The 15,678-nt window shown below is 39.9% G+C and overlaps 1 long non-coding RNA gene across 1 annotated transcript; it reads left to right on the forward strand.

Moving 5' to 3' along the window:
* Positions 1-920: 920 nt before the first annotated feature.
* LOC142841224 (uncharacterized) lies at positions 921-15,427 on the forward strand. The gene is made up of 3 exons (XR_012909033.1): positions 921-1,030; positions 3,654-3,712; positions 15,136-15,427. It is a non-coding gene; the product is annotated as an uncharacterized LOC142841224 (long non-coding RNA).
* Positions 15,428-15,678: the final 251 nt, after the last annotated feature.

Consider the following 15,678-nt stretch of genomic DNA (forward strand, 5'->3'; position numbering starts at 1 on the left):
GGATCTATTTCCCTCTCCTTGTGTACATTCTGCTTAGATGGCAAAGTACCCTCAGAATGACAGGCCTGGCCCTTCATCACTTCCACCTGGGGGTCAGAACCAACCCTGACCCTGAGCAAGAGAGTCAAGTGATGAAACAAGTGAGCACTCCGTAAGCAGAGCACGCAGAACACGCAGAGCTTTGTTTTATTTTGTTCTCTCTGGGCAACCTAGCAGAGCCAAAAGGATTCGGCTTCCCAACAGGAGGGAACACAGGTCTTACACTGGGGGGAGGGAGTGTCTCACAGTAGAGAAAGCCACTGGATACAGGGAAGCAGAATTGACAGAAACACACACACACACATATGTGTGTGTGTATGTATGTATATATATATGTTTATATATACACATATATACATATATATGTGTGTATACACACACACACACACATATATATATATATAGAGAGAGAGAGAGAGAAAGAGAGAGAGAGAGAGAGAGAGAGAGAGAGAGAGAGAGAGAGTAAACACAAGCAGAGGTAGCCACAGTACATTCATACACCTGAACAGACAGAGGGATACAATGATGTGTTGTGGTATATTCCTTTACACTATGTGAAGATACATCACTGTGATTGGTTTAATAAAGAGCTGAATGCCCAATAGCTAGACACAAAGAGGTTAGGCGGGATGTCTGAGGACAGATAGGTCTGAGAGAAGAAAAAAGGAGAGTCACCAGCTGGATGCAGAGGGAGCAAAACATGCAGGAGGAGAGGAAAAAGCTGCAGGTCATGTGGCAACACATAGATGAATAGAGATGGGTTAATTTAAGTTATAAGAGTTAGTGAGACAAACCTAAGGTATAGATCATACATTCATACATAATAATAAGTCTCTGTGTCACTATTTGTTGACAGTCCCAATGAGAAAGTTCATCTACAGTGACATCTCACGTGGAACCCAGACACAGGATCAGTACTGTGTTGGACCTCTCTTATGTGTCCCAACAGAAGACACCTTAGCCAGATTCAGCTCCAGAGGTGACAGACCAGGTAACTTTCTAATTTATTTGGGGGGGGGGGTGTTAGACTCCTCTAAAGTATTAGACAGCAATTGATCAAAGTGAATCTTGGGGATGTAGAACTTAGGTTGTCTACCACCTAGGAGTCCCTAGACCAAAGCACTTTTCCCTGCTCTAAGGGGCTCTGAGATTCCTCCCCCGTGTCTCAAGGTTTCGTCTCTAGAGATCTCAGTTGAATCTCCAGAAAATGTTATAGGGTATCTACATACTGTGGAATAATCCTTTTGTACATTGTGAAGATTTGTCACTGTGATTGGTTTAATAAAGAAGGTGACTGACCAATAGATGAACAGGATAAAGTTAGGCAGGAGAGCCAGACTAGGAGAATGCTGGGAGGAAGAAGGGTGTAGTCAGAGGAGTTGCCAGCTAGGCACAGAGGGAACAGGAGATGAACATGCCATGCTAATAAAGGTACTGCCACGTGGCAGAGCATAAATAAGGAATATGGGTTAACTAAAAATGTAAGAGCTAATTAGTAGTAAATCTTAGCTATTGGCCAAGCATTTATAATTCATATTCAGCCTCTGAGTAATTATTTGGGAACAGGTGGTCAGGACAAGAAAACTCCACCAGAGAAGACTGCTTGGACATGGATTTAAGCTAACAGAAAGTTTTTAGTAGCTGTCCAGTGACTACATTGGGTGTTCAGGATCACAGTGTAGCCCCGAGCCTTTCTCAGGGTGAACTTTTAAGCATAAAACCATGTTTCAAGTTGACATACTTTAATGAACAAGAACAGTTAGCTAGAAGCAGAGCTACAGACGCCAAAAAGCAAGGTTAGTACATTTAGAGACTTTCACAGAACTATGAACGTTAATGGATTAGACCTTAGTTTTAATTTTGACAGGTGGTACTGAGTTTTAAAGCCTCAATGACACTTCCATAATGGAGTCAGTTGTGCTAAGGTCTGGGGCCTACTAAGGTCTGGGGACCAGTTACAGCCCTTAGTATATGTCAGAATCCCAAAGAAGTAGGCTCTAATGCCAGTGGAGAAATAAACTTGCCAGTGAGAGTGAGGGCAAGCTGACAAAGAGGAAATGCTTCTATGTCCTTTATATAGGCTACTACCCGAAGGTGTGGCCCAGATTTAAGATGGGTTTTCATATCCCCAATGATCCAATCAAGAAAAATTCCTTACAGGTTTACTTATCAGTTTAGGGTTTTAGTTTATTCTAAATATAGTCAAGAACAGCCATCACAAATTCTCCCCTTGTCAACTTGACACACAATCATATCTTCTTATGCTGTGCTTAATTTCTAAATGAAAATAATAACCAGGTCATAAGTATATCTGGTATGCTGTAACTGTCCCATGTACAACTCTAAACACATTTTATATTTTAGAATAGTGTCTCAAAGCCTAAATATGTGTATGAACCACTGATACTCTCTTAACTGATGTTACTTCAAATGATAAAGAAATCAAGGAAAGAAAACACAAATATCTGTACCACACATTTTTAGCAAAACATGACAGAAATGTTCGTGACAGTTATAATCCTAGTTCCTGGCCCTAGCTGGTATTGATAGCTACCTTTCTCTACTATGCATTCTGTATTTCCTCCACCCTCAGCAAGTACCTCAGAAGCTCTTGGCTCTTTTCCTGGATGACTGACCCATACCTTCATTCCTGACATGTCTGTACCCTTTGTCACCCTGCCTGGATTAAGCTGTTGTAGTTTCCCATTGAATTTAATCACAGGATGTGGTAGCACCAACAGATGCCCTAAAGGATCTCCTGCACTGCAGACATCATCTTCCTTACCTCAATTGTAGAGAAACAATCTAATATCCCCTTGGTAATCTGGATCAATCACCCCTCCTAACATTGTTATTCCTTTTTTAACTGGTTGGCTTAAGGGCATCAGAAGTCTAAAGTGGCCAAGGGGACGTCTGAACATCCACTTCATTGGAATGTTTGTTGTGGCTCCTGACAAGGACACACCCCCTCAACAAAAACTTCTAGGCTAACAGAATTTAAGGTCATGAGAATAGGGAGCAAAAATTTTTCTAGTGGGTTACTAAGGGTAATAATGAGTAGAACCATTCTTTTTTCCATCCCTTGGTTCCAGATCCTGGCTATGGGAGAAAGTGTATCCTGTATTGGATGCTGATTCAAAGCATATACTGCCTTCTTAAGATGCTGCCTTGGCCCTCCAGGCTGCTGATACTTAACTGGCATGGTAACTGTGACCATTCCATCTTTCTGTTAGGCCAGTTGATTCAGTACTACATAGTAAACTCCAGGTTAGCCAGGGCTACATAGTAAGATCCTATCTCAAATAAATAAATACATGAATATATATCATGTTAGACATTTTCCCCCCAATTATATTGACCTTAATGTCTACTAAGTTCCTAAAACCCAAGGTCTGTAAAATAAAAATTATTAACTTTAGGAAGGAAAGTGACATTTTCCTTTTTTATGTAGGCTCCTAGTATGTGGGTAGCTGTCAAGGTTTAACACACATTGAATATACAGTTGCATTTGACTTAAAACATAAATTAGCCTATAAGTTAAAGATGAATTATATGGTAAAGATAAGTTACTATTTATGCTAATTATTACTAATTCTCTTCTGTTTTGTTTTGAGATGGATGTCTGGTTTTACAACCCAAGTGGCCCAAGTTCTTTGAGTGACTAAAATTCTAGGTATGTGCCACTATACTGGGATTAATTCTTATTGACATTAAGTTATATTGTGGATTATTGATTAAAGATGTGTTACATTTATTTATACTCTGGAACATTTGTTTAATAATGCAAAAATGTGTTGCATTCTTTTATGTTGCATTTGTTTAACTCTGTGAAGCTGTGTTACCTTACTTGTCTAAAATGCCTGATTGGTTTAATAAATAGCTGAACAGCCAATACCAAGGCAGGAGGAAGGATAGGTGGGGCTGGCAGGCAGAGAGAACAAATAGGATGAGAAATCTGGGAGGATCAAGGAATGAGAAAAGGAGGAAAGGAGGATGCAAGGGGTCAGCCACCCAGCTACACAGTCAGAAGGAAATGTCTACAGAGTAAGAAGGAAAGAAAGGCATATAAAATAGAGAAAGATAAAAGTCCAGAGGCAAAAGGTAGATGGAATAACTTAAGAAAAGCTGTCTAGAAACAAGCCAAGCTAAGGCTGGGCATTCATAAGAAAGAAGTCTAGATGTATTTTTTTTTGCGGGGGGGGGGACTGGGTGGCAGCGCCTCAAAGAGCCAAAGATCCAAGAACCAACTGAAAAAAAAACCTTCATTTTAGCATATAAATGTGAAACTTGAATATTCTTAAGGTTTGAGAGAGCTGAAAAAATAAGGAAGAAAAAAGATACGTCTCCTTTAAGAAATTCTGCCATACAACAGATCCACCATGCAGGGCACTAGCATTCTACAGTTGGGGGGTTGGATGCAGTTCCTGGTCAAATGCCCCTCTGACTTGCTTCCCTCTCATGAACCTAAAAATGGGCAGAGCCAGCCAGCTGATAGAGCCTTTCATGGGACCCACTGTAGCTTAGTAGTTTAAAATTTGCTCATATGGCCAAAAAGGCTAAAAGATACATAGTAAAAAGAGGTTCAGATGGAAAAAAAAACCCTCTAAGCAGGTTCCAGTGTCTTTCACAATATGTGTAGGCTTAAGAAAGAAAAAAGGGCATAGACGGCCTCAGAAAGAAAGAAATAGTTTTAAAATAATAAAGTCTATAAAGAAGTAAAGGTAATATAAAAGAAAAAAGCCATGTAACAATGGGAATTATACAGGGAGTCTGGATCCTATATAGTATTGTGTTGATTTTGAATTTTTTGACTGTTGGTAAGCAAACAACAACTGCTAAAAGACATGCGATTGAAAAGACTGCTGAAATAAACCAGCCTGGATATTTTAAGAATGCCTCAACTGATGGGGAACCTCCTTCAGCCAATAACCTTTAAGATGCTGGAGCAGGTTAGGGCGTGAACTTTTGGGTATCCAGAGAAAAACCGCCAGCCCACCCAGAACTCTCTCTCTCTCCCCCTGGTTCCTTCATTAAACACATGAGGTTGGACTTCTTGTTCCTTTTCCATGAGTTTGCCCCTTATACTAAGGAAATATAATTGGAATCTTTTGGACTTAGCTTGGGATTCTTTGACTCGCGTCCTCATCTCCCATTTCCAGTAACATCTGACACCCAAATCGTGGGTCGTGAAGACCAGTACACCCCCTTTTCAGGACCCCCGCGGCAGAACGGCAGCCACGTGGTGCATTTTGGCACTGACCCTCCCCGCCTGCAACTGCAGCTGGCAGCTTTTGATTCACAGCCACATTGTGGCCCTCTATAGGCCACTTCCTCTCCATCCAGGCTACAACTGTGACACCTACTGGCTGTTAACGGTTATTGCACCTACTCCAACTCACTATAATCACCTTACAACAGGTGAGATTTATAAGGTTAAAATGACTGATTATTTAATGATCCAAGAATTCCATAGCTTTTTAAACTTATACTATGGATAGTATCCTGCAAGGCTTCTGTGATTTTCCTCCTACATCCCTTTATTAGATTCTAGGGATTAGCTTTGCTTTTCATATGGTCTCATTAAAAATGGTTTAATAATAGAGACAAGAATGAGGCACTTGCTGGGCGGTGGTGGCGCACGCCTTTAATCCCAGTACTCGGGAGGCAGAGGCAGGCGGATCTCTGTGAGTTCAAGGCCAGCCTGGTCTACAGAGCTAGTTCCAGGACAGGAACCAAAAGCTACAGAGAAACCCTGTCACGAAAATCAAAAAAAAAAAAAAAAAAAAGAATGAGGTACTTTTAGAAATGATACGGTCTTTACAGACTGATAACAATCAGATAAAAGGGAAAAATCAGCACTCTGGAGAAGGATACAACCAATTTGATGAACAAAACTCAGTCAGTGATGGAGGGTACTGAGACACTGTCTAAGAGAATTCATGCTGTTGAATATAATAATCAGAATCTGTTGAACAGTTATAATAGATTGGCAGATAGGGTGTCTTTCCAGGAAGGTAATATGTACACCATCAAAATTATGTCCAAGGATGAGACGTTATCTTTACTGGACAAACTTCATACCTTGGAATCCTCAGTGAGAGCATTCGAACAGAATACCAGACAGGAGATCCAGACTTTATAGAAGGCAATGATAAAAAGATTTGAAAAATTGAGGAATTTATCAAAATTGATGAGCAGGGACAGAAGGTACAAGGATAGGATTTAGCCTCATCAGTGCATGCCAAACTCCGGGATGACTTATCCAGAATTCTAACTGTCTATCTAGTTAGAACTTGGAAAGATCATCTGGCACAAAGTACCCCAAGATAGTCAAAGAATATACATGGAAACCTATATGTGTGAGTGATCTAAAAGAAATTAAACAAGCAATAGTGGCTTATGTATTGCATTCATCATTTGTTAGGGAAATGGTGAAAATGTGGGCCCCAGGCAATAAAGCTACCCCACACAATTGGCTTCAATTAATCTCAGCAGTCCTAGAAGACAGACATCATCTGTTTTGGAAATGTTATTGGAGAGAAGAGGCAAAAATTATTGGAGAGAAGCAGCAAAAATTTTCAAGCAACAGGGAAAAGCAAAAGGACTTGAGGTTTCCCTAAGATCAAATTCTTGGCAAGGGACATTACTCTGATCCTCAGGACCAGAATCTACGTCGAATGCACCTTGTCCCTATGTAGCACAGCAACTTTAAATGCTTGAGATAGGATTCAGGAATATTTGGGTTAAACAGAGAGAACCCTTCAGTGACTTTTTACAAAGACAAACTGAGACTTAGTAACAGATCCAGAAGCTAGGCATGCACATATTGAATCTTTGACTTTTGAAAATGCCAACTTAAAATACAAAAAGATCCCTGGGTCTTTAAAGGTTATATCAGCACCAATAGATGAATGTATCTTGCATACAATGAATGTTGAGACATTTGACTATAGTGCTGAAACTTAGGTAGGAGAAGTGATTTCCGATGGTATGAGGAGACACCAAAATGCCAAATGTTTTAATTCTGGTAAAATAGGACATCTGAGAAGGGATTGTAGACAATGGTTTCCTAGGAATAATGTCTCATCAGAAATGGCAAGAATAGGAGGACTCAGGCTTCAGGTGTATGTAGAAGGTGTGGCAAAGACTGACATTGGACCAATGAATATAGGTTGACAAAAGACAGATAAGGCAACCCGATACCATCAGAAAACTCCTTGGTGGGCCTCTAGCAGGCCCACAAGTCAAACGTGGTCTAGTCATTCTCAGTCACTGTGGAGAACATGTCTCACCCGGAAAATTTAAAAATCCAGTGCCTACTGTAAAAACCATCCGGGTCTGGATGATGGAATAGACATGGAGGATGAATCAAAAACTCCAGTAGGAAATAGGAAACACATATTTGACAGACTTTTATAAATGATCAAAGACCAAAACTAAGGTTACATATAAATGGCATTGTAATTGTGGGATTGATAGATACAGGTGTGGACATGAGTATCATTACTCCAGAATCTTGGCATCCAAATTGGCCTCTTCAAGAGGCAGATGTTCAATTCATAGGAATTGGAACCCTATCTCAAGTGAAACAAAGCACAAGATGGGTTTAATGCATAGGGCCAGAAGGATAGAAAGGAAGGCTGAGGTCATATGTAGCAAATATTGCAGCGAATTTATGGGGTCATTGTAACACCTGTGCCTGAGTTACTCTTGGTACAGTTCATGCACCACTATACCATATGCGAGCTGGGCAGGGGCCTGGAGATTGAAAGAACACACAAGAGACCTGTGTCATTCAAAAGGAGATCAGCCAAATGCTGTTTATTCAAGATTAGGAAAACCATTATATACCTAGATGCTGCACAAAGAATTCCCCCTAGGCAGGAGGAAAATTGCCACACCCAAGATGTAGTAAACAATGCCCTATAGCTAATCACCAGGTGGGGCAGAGGGAGCACAGGAACAAACAGGATGTTTTAGCTGGCTGGCCAGAAACTGTCCTCAAGATGAACCCCAGGAGCAGGGGTAGACCCATGGGCCCTACAGGTCCTCCTTTAATATAAATTATATGACTAGGCCTGTCTTAGGTGGCATTAGACGTCAGGCAATACCCCTTACCAATCATGGGAAAGCGTCCAGGTCAAAACACATTTTCTGTCTTAGGTTGGGGCAGCCCCCCAAATACCTTATCCGTCATTGGCTCACTAGTCACCACCGAGTTCAGCCAGATTTGTGCTGAAAGGTCCTCCGGGGCAATAGCTAAGAGGACTTGCCAAGTGGCGACATTGACCTGAGCTTACTTTTGGCTCTGGCACCATGAAAACATGAAGATGATGCTTCAGCACATATAAGCACTGTATTTAGCCTATATATAGCCTCCATAAGGAGGCTATGCCTGCTCAATCCTTAATGAGTCTGTCTGTAAATTGGAGCCCTTTAAGTAAGGTCTCAGTGCTGGTAGGAGGAGCCCTGGTATAGTTAACTAGAAGAATATTAAGAGCCAGTTTGTAAATTGTTTACTCCAGGGTCCGTGAATAATAGCAGTAAGCCTATAACTGTACAACCTAGCAGTGATCTTTAACCAAAATCAATTGCATAGTTAACTGCAATATTCATTTGTAAATATAGCTCAATTTGAGTGGCCAAGGCATTTGCAACCTTCCCTGATAAGGTATCCATTGTGCTAGCAGAAGCAACCGACTGACTAATGGAAAATCCAGCAGCCATATCCACTCTAGCAGCCACAACAATGACTGCCATTATCATGGGATGGGTTGATAGGTAGAGGAACAATCCTTGGCACTCAGACCACCACAGCCAGCTCCTCAGGATACCAGTAACTCTTCAGTTAACAAGCCAGTGTCTATTGATCTCTTGGCTCTGTCCTGTCTTTAGGCTTTTGGACAAGAAAATCCACAGCACGCACCAGGCACTCAGGTATCCATATTGGACTGTCAGCATCTTGTGGGAAAACACAAACAGCCCCTCTTTCCCACACCACTACAGGATCCAGACCACACCAAGTGCCATCTGTTAGATTCTTCCATTTGACATGAGGCATCCCAGAAGAAACTGACTGCCAATGCTGGTCAGCAGCCGTATGAGATTGAGCATCAACAGTCAAAAAATTTAAAATGTATAAAATAAAAGACAAATGGTCTCTGGGGGTGGAACCATAGTCCCCCTTTTTTGTTTTATGCAAATAGACTTTGAGCGTATGATACGCTTGATCCACTATAGCTTGTCCTTGAGGATTATAAGATATTTTTGTTTTATGAGAAATAGAGAAGTTAGAGCAAAATTTAGCAAAGCCAGTGCTTATGTAGGCTGGCCCATTGTCAGTGGTTTTTTTATGCAAAGTAATGGTGAAAAAACAATCTTTTAGGTCAATAACTAAAAGATAGCATCCTGCGGGAATACCCACAGGCTGAGGCAACCAAGGTTGTGTTGCCCCCATTATTTCCATATAATCATTTACTGCTCTAAGATCTTGCAGCAGCCTCCATTTACCAGAATTTTTTTTAATACAAAGATAGGAGTATTCCAGGGAGAAGTGGATGGCACCATGCATCCTGCCTCTAGCTATTTCTGGAACTTATTTTGTAGATCAGGCTGGCTTTGAACTCACAGAGATTTGCCAGCCTCTGTCTCCTCAAGTGCTGGGATTAAAGGCATGCACCACCACACCTGGCTTTTTTCCTGGGCTAATTAACCATCCCTTTACCCACATGGCAATTCCTTTTTATGTATCCCTATCTTCCACATTGAAAACAATTCCTTGATCTAGCTCCACCTTGACTCTCCCTAAGGGCAGAAACAATTACTTGACCCATCCTGTGAGTGCCATCACTATCCCTGTATAACCGGATAAAGTTATTTAAGCTCTTATTTCTATGGGGGCATAGAGCTTCTTGACAGTATTTGTTAGCATTTTCATAGGCCAATTGCTTTATGACAGGCATAGCTGAGTCCACATCCCCCAAATTGCAACTTCCCAGCTGTAATAGGCAGTGAACAAATTCAGAATAAGATTCTGGAAGTCCTTGAAGGACCTTAGACAGTTCTTGCCCTGCTCCCTTGTTAGGTAAAGTTTTCCAAGCTTTAATGTCCATGGCAGCTATCTGAGCATAAACAGCAGGGTCATAAGCAATCCGTGCTGCTAAGCTAGCAGAGCATCCTGCACCAGTTAACATGTCAAAGGTATGCTGGGGGAAACCAGCAGTGACATTACACAGTGTGGTATTTTTGCACTTTTTCTGCATTTCGCCTCTCCATAACAAATAATCTCACCCAGAAAGACAAGACCCGCAAAGCTGCATCCAGTCACTGGGTGTAAGGTTGAGTTCTGCAAAGGATTCCATTAAAGCCACAGTGAAGAAAGCATGAGTTTTATAGGCCATAACTGCTTCTTTTAGTTGCTTAATGTCCTTAAAGGCCAGGGGGTTATGCTGCCTGATCCTCTGTCTTTGCTGATCAATAACTTTCACAACAGGATACGTTTGCCTTTCTCTACTTAGATTATTTAGTCCATTTTGGATCTCTCAGATTTCCACCTCTAAGTCTATAGGGGTGGAAGCAGCAGCAAAAGGATTTGAAGTGGCAAGGAATGAATTTTGTGCTGTAGGTCTCATGGAGACATCTTTGTTTGTTCCCTTCCTTTCTCCTTTTCCTAACTTCTTTTTTTATCAGTGCAATGTTTTCTAAAATTTCTTCTTCCTCTTCTGTATCCCTTTTAGTAATCTTAACTTCCTACTCCTCAAAACTTTTAATAGAACTCTCAGATTCTACATCCTGAATCTCCTCAAAGGTTTTGGTCAAATACTCTAATTTCTCTTTTACTTTTACTTGTTCCCAATCATAAATATTAAAGCCTCCTGCTTGTAGAAACCAGAGACTAAACTTTCTCAAAAAATTAGGCAATAAACTACCCTACACTGTTGGACCCTAGTGTCCAATCACTGAGGAGGAGGAGTCACCCCAAGAGACCATCTTTCATATCACAGCTGATGTAAAAGCATGAGGATTTTATTAATTCTGTCATGACAGGGTCTTCCAGCAGTCAGGAGGCTACAAGCCCTGATGTCTGGTACAGGATATTTTTAAAGGGAAAAACCACAGAAGGAAGAGGTGTCTGGGGGTTGTTCTTTAACTATTATGATTGGCTTATTCAAAAAGGCTATTAACAATAATTGGCTGGAGCGTGGTTGCCAGATCAGATGAAGTAAGGGGAAATTTCTGGGGGTCACTTTGCCCCTTCCCAGGGACTAAGTGAAAACATCCGTAACTGAGTCAACACCGAAGGGTTATCTTGTCCCTATTCAGGGGGATGGAAAGTTCCCAACATCTCAGTACGTGCATGCATAGCTTTTATGTCCTTGGTTCCCAGGGGAGGAGGGGAAGTACTGAGAATTGTCAGAAATGGCTTCATAATTGTCTTAAAGTTCTACAACACAAAAGAAAACTGTCTTAAAGATCTCTTATACTGTCTAGTTTTAATATCGGTCGGTGCCTTCCTTGCCTTGCTTCTCTAAAAGAACTATCAATTGGCCCATCATTATTGAATGATTAGCACCCATTTTAAATTCACCCTCACCAATTTCTTACCTGTTGGCCAGCATCTGAGGGTGATCTCTCAGGGGTCCCCTACTTCCCAAACTCTCTGAATGGCCTCCAACTGTAACTCCTGATCACGCTGGTGGTTCTCCAACTGTAACACCTGCATTACTTTCTCAGTACAGTTCACATGCCATTGTACCATACATGAGCTGGGCAAGGGCCTGGAGATTGAAAGAATACACAAGAGACCTGGGTCATTCAAAAGGAGATCAGCCGAATGCCGTTTATTCAAGCTTATGAAAATCCTTATATATGTAGATGCTGCATAAGGAATTCCCCCCAGGCATATGAAAAATTGCTACACCCAAGATGGACTAAACAGTGTCCTATATCTAATCACCAGGCGGGGCAGAGGGAGCACAGGAACAAACAGGATGTCTTAGCTGGCTGGCCAAAAACTGTCCTCAAGATGAACTCCAGGATCAGGGGTAGACCTATGGGCTCTACAGGTCATGACTAATTACATCAAGGAATATCCACGTTAACATTCCTGCAGTCCCAAACACTTATGTTTCTGGGGAAGATATTGTAAGGTATTAATGACAAAGGTCATCAGCCATTCAGGCTGTACAAGAACACAAAGCAACTAGCAAACTTTCAGAGCTACTAATGGCCCTGCCTTTATAATGGTTAACTGAGAAACCAATATGGGTTAAACAATGGCCTTTAACAGAAGAGAAACTACAGGCATTGGAACAGCTGGTACAGGAGCAACTAGATGCTCACCATATTGAAGAATCAACCAGCCCTTGGAATTCTCCTGTATTTGTTGTTTAATAGAAATCTGGAAAATGGAGAATGGTGACAGATCTAAGAGCTGTTAACAAGGTAATTCAACCTATGGACCCTCTACAATCGGGAATTCCTCTGCCTTCTCTGTTACCAAATGGATGGTCTCTCATAGATAAAGGATTGTTTCTTCACTATACCTTTACAAGAAAAGGACAGAGAAAAACTTTCCTTCACAGTGCCTACTTATAATAATTCTCAGCCAATTAGGGGATACCAGTGGACCGTCCTCCCACAGGGAATGCTCAATTGCCCCACCCTGTGCCAATACTTTGTCAGTCGGCCATTGGAAATAATACATAAGCAATTTCCTAAGTCTATAATTTACCATTACATGGATGACATTTTGTTATCTGATTCAAATGCAGAGACTTTAGAAAAAATGTTTCAAGAAGTAAAGAAAGTTTCGCCTAAATGGGGATTACAAATTGCTCCTGAAAAAATCAAAGAGGAATTTCTGTCAATTACCTAGGTTACAAAATGTGTTTACAGAAAATTAGAACACAAAAGGCACAAATTAGGAAAGACCAATTACGGACACTTAATGACTTTCAAAGATTATTAGGAGAAATTTCCAGTCTATGCCCAGCTGTTGTGATAATACCTGATCTAATAATTCATATATATATATATATGATAATAAACAAAACCTTAGGTGGTGAAAAAGACTTAAATTGTCCCAGAGAATTAACAGTTGATGCAGAAAATAATTGAAGATCATTGTGGAGAAATTACAGGAGGCACATGTGGATAGAATGAATCCAAATCTTGATTGTATTCTAGTCGTATTACCTTCCAGAATTTCCCCTACAGGAATTTTAATGCAGAGGAAAGATATTGTTTTAGAATTATATGTAACACACCAATAACAGGAGCCTTGACATTCTATAATGATGCAAATAAATCAGGAAAGGCAGGGTACAAATCAGAAGAATTAAGTGAGGTGGAACAAAGCCCTTATAATTCTGTCCAGAATTCAGAATTATGTGCTATTTTCATGGTACTAAGGGATTTTAAAGAACTTCTCAATATAGTTATTGATTCACAATGTGCAGAAAGAGTTGTCTTGCATATTGAAACCACTGAATTTATACCAGATGATACAGAATTGACTTCATTATTTATTCAGGTTCAAGACATAATCAAGAATAGGCTTTATCCTATATACATAACACACATCCGAACCCATATGGGTCTTCCAGGTCCTCTAGCACAAGATAATGCAGAAATTGATCTATTATTGATTGGAAGTATGCTGAAGGTCTCAGAATTTCATGAAAAACATCATTTCAATGGCAAAGGTTTAAAAGTTTCTTACATAGCAACAAGCTAAGGAAATTATAAAGAGGTGCCATTCTTGCTCTGTCTATAACCAAATACTGTTACCTGCAGGGAGTAACCCAGGGGATATTCAAAGGAATTAGATCTGGCAGATGGATGTGTTCCACTTTACAGAATTTGGAAAATTAAAATATGTGTACAACACCATTGACACGTATTCAGGCTTTCAATGTGCAACTGCCTTGAGCTCAGAAAAAGCTGATTCAGTAATCACCCATTTATTAGAAGTTGTGGGTATACCCACACAAAAAAAGACAGACAATGGTCCAGCATATGTATCTAAGAAAATGAAATGCTTTTTTGCTTATTATAATATAAAGCATATTGCAGGTATACCAAGCAATCCTATAGTTCAGGCAGTTATAGAAAGGTCAAATCGAACTATAAAGAATATGCTGAACAAACAGAAAGGGATACAAAATACTCCAAGAAATAGATTGCATAATGCTTTATTAACCTTGAATTTTCTTAACACTAATGAGAAAGGAACAATGGCAGCAGAGAGACATTAGATAATAGAAAAAACTTCTGAATTAAATCAGCCCATATATTTTAAGGATGCGTTGACCTCACAAATGGAAACCAGGAGATATACTACATTGGGAAGGGGTTTAGCTCTTGTTTTCACAGAAGAAAAACTATGAATACCATCAAAATTAATAAAGATTTACTTTGAAACAGAGAAACATCTTGAGAAAGAGAAATGAGAGCTCATTCACAAAGGTGACAACCATACAGGTTGTAAGGAAACCTCATATAGGGTTGGGACAGGGTTCTGTTCTTGCATTTACAAGAAAATAGACATCTTCAAAATGTCAAGAGATCCTGGACGTTTGGATGCTCTATATATTTGTAAATATATACAGCTGGCTTTGGAGTTGGACAATGTCTATCCTTCCTTCTCTAAATCCAAGCATGTTGTTTAAAGAAAATTCAGAGTTTCTGTCTCATGTAAGGAACCATCTGGTATGGGATAGAAATAATAAAGAATTTAGGAAAAAAATTACTTTCTCCATGCCTATTTTGTCTCTATCATATTTTTCATTGACTATATGTCTATATGAATATGTTAAAGTTTTTCACAATCAACAGTAGATGTTCCTACAGATCTTTTTTCCTGCATAATCTTTGAAGTTTCCAGGAAGAAGATGGGGTCCCACAACAACCAGGTCCACCTGGTTGAGATGACATGATGATGCCAGTTTTTGGTTACCAGCTGCACCTTCTCAAAACGTTCTGGCCAAGAACTCCAAATAAGAACTTTAGAATAACCCTATCAACTACTCAGAAATCATTTGCAATTATATTAGACAGTAATCTTGAAACTTAACCATCACTGTGTTTTTACAGGATACCATAGAAGGAACATCGCCCCCATGACAGCTGGAAGCAATTCTAGAAGACGATGTCTCCTCTCCCACAAAGTTTGTTCTCAGGGTTGGGAACACCATTTAGAGGTTGATTATTACTTGTATAAGGTAGAGGGTTGGGGGGGGCTATTATGTAGGCCCAGAGATCGCCTTGAAAAAAAGATAGGGAAAATTGAATGGGATAATAGGTTATTTAGTGTGAACTTATTCATACTACTAATAATAATAGTGAGTAATGGAGTGAATACTTCTGAGCTATTTATGGACAATTTACATTGGTATAGATTCTTGTATATTGACACAAGTTCAAATTATATTTGTTATTTTTGTTTACAGTATCTGTACAGTAATGCAAAGTAATGTTGTCAGATTGTATGCATGCATGCATGTGTCTAGTTCTGTTTGAGTCATTTTGTACATTGATACAGTTTAGGATATATTTATAAGGTTACATTATATATTGCTACCTCTGGTTAAGATATTTATACATTGTTTATATTTTGAGGTCATTGTCCTTATTTGC

Source organism: Microtus pennsylvanicus, chromosome X (assembly GCF_037038515.1).
Source record: "Microtus pennsylvanicus isolate mMicPen1 chromosome X, mMicPen1.hap1, whole genome shotgun sequence".
NCBI lineage: Eukaryota > Metazoa > Chordata > Mammalia > Rodentia > Cricetidae > Microtus > Microtus pennsylvanicus.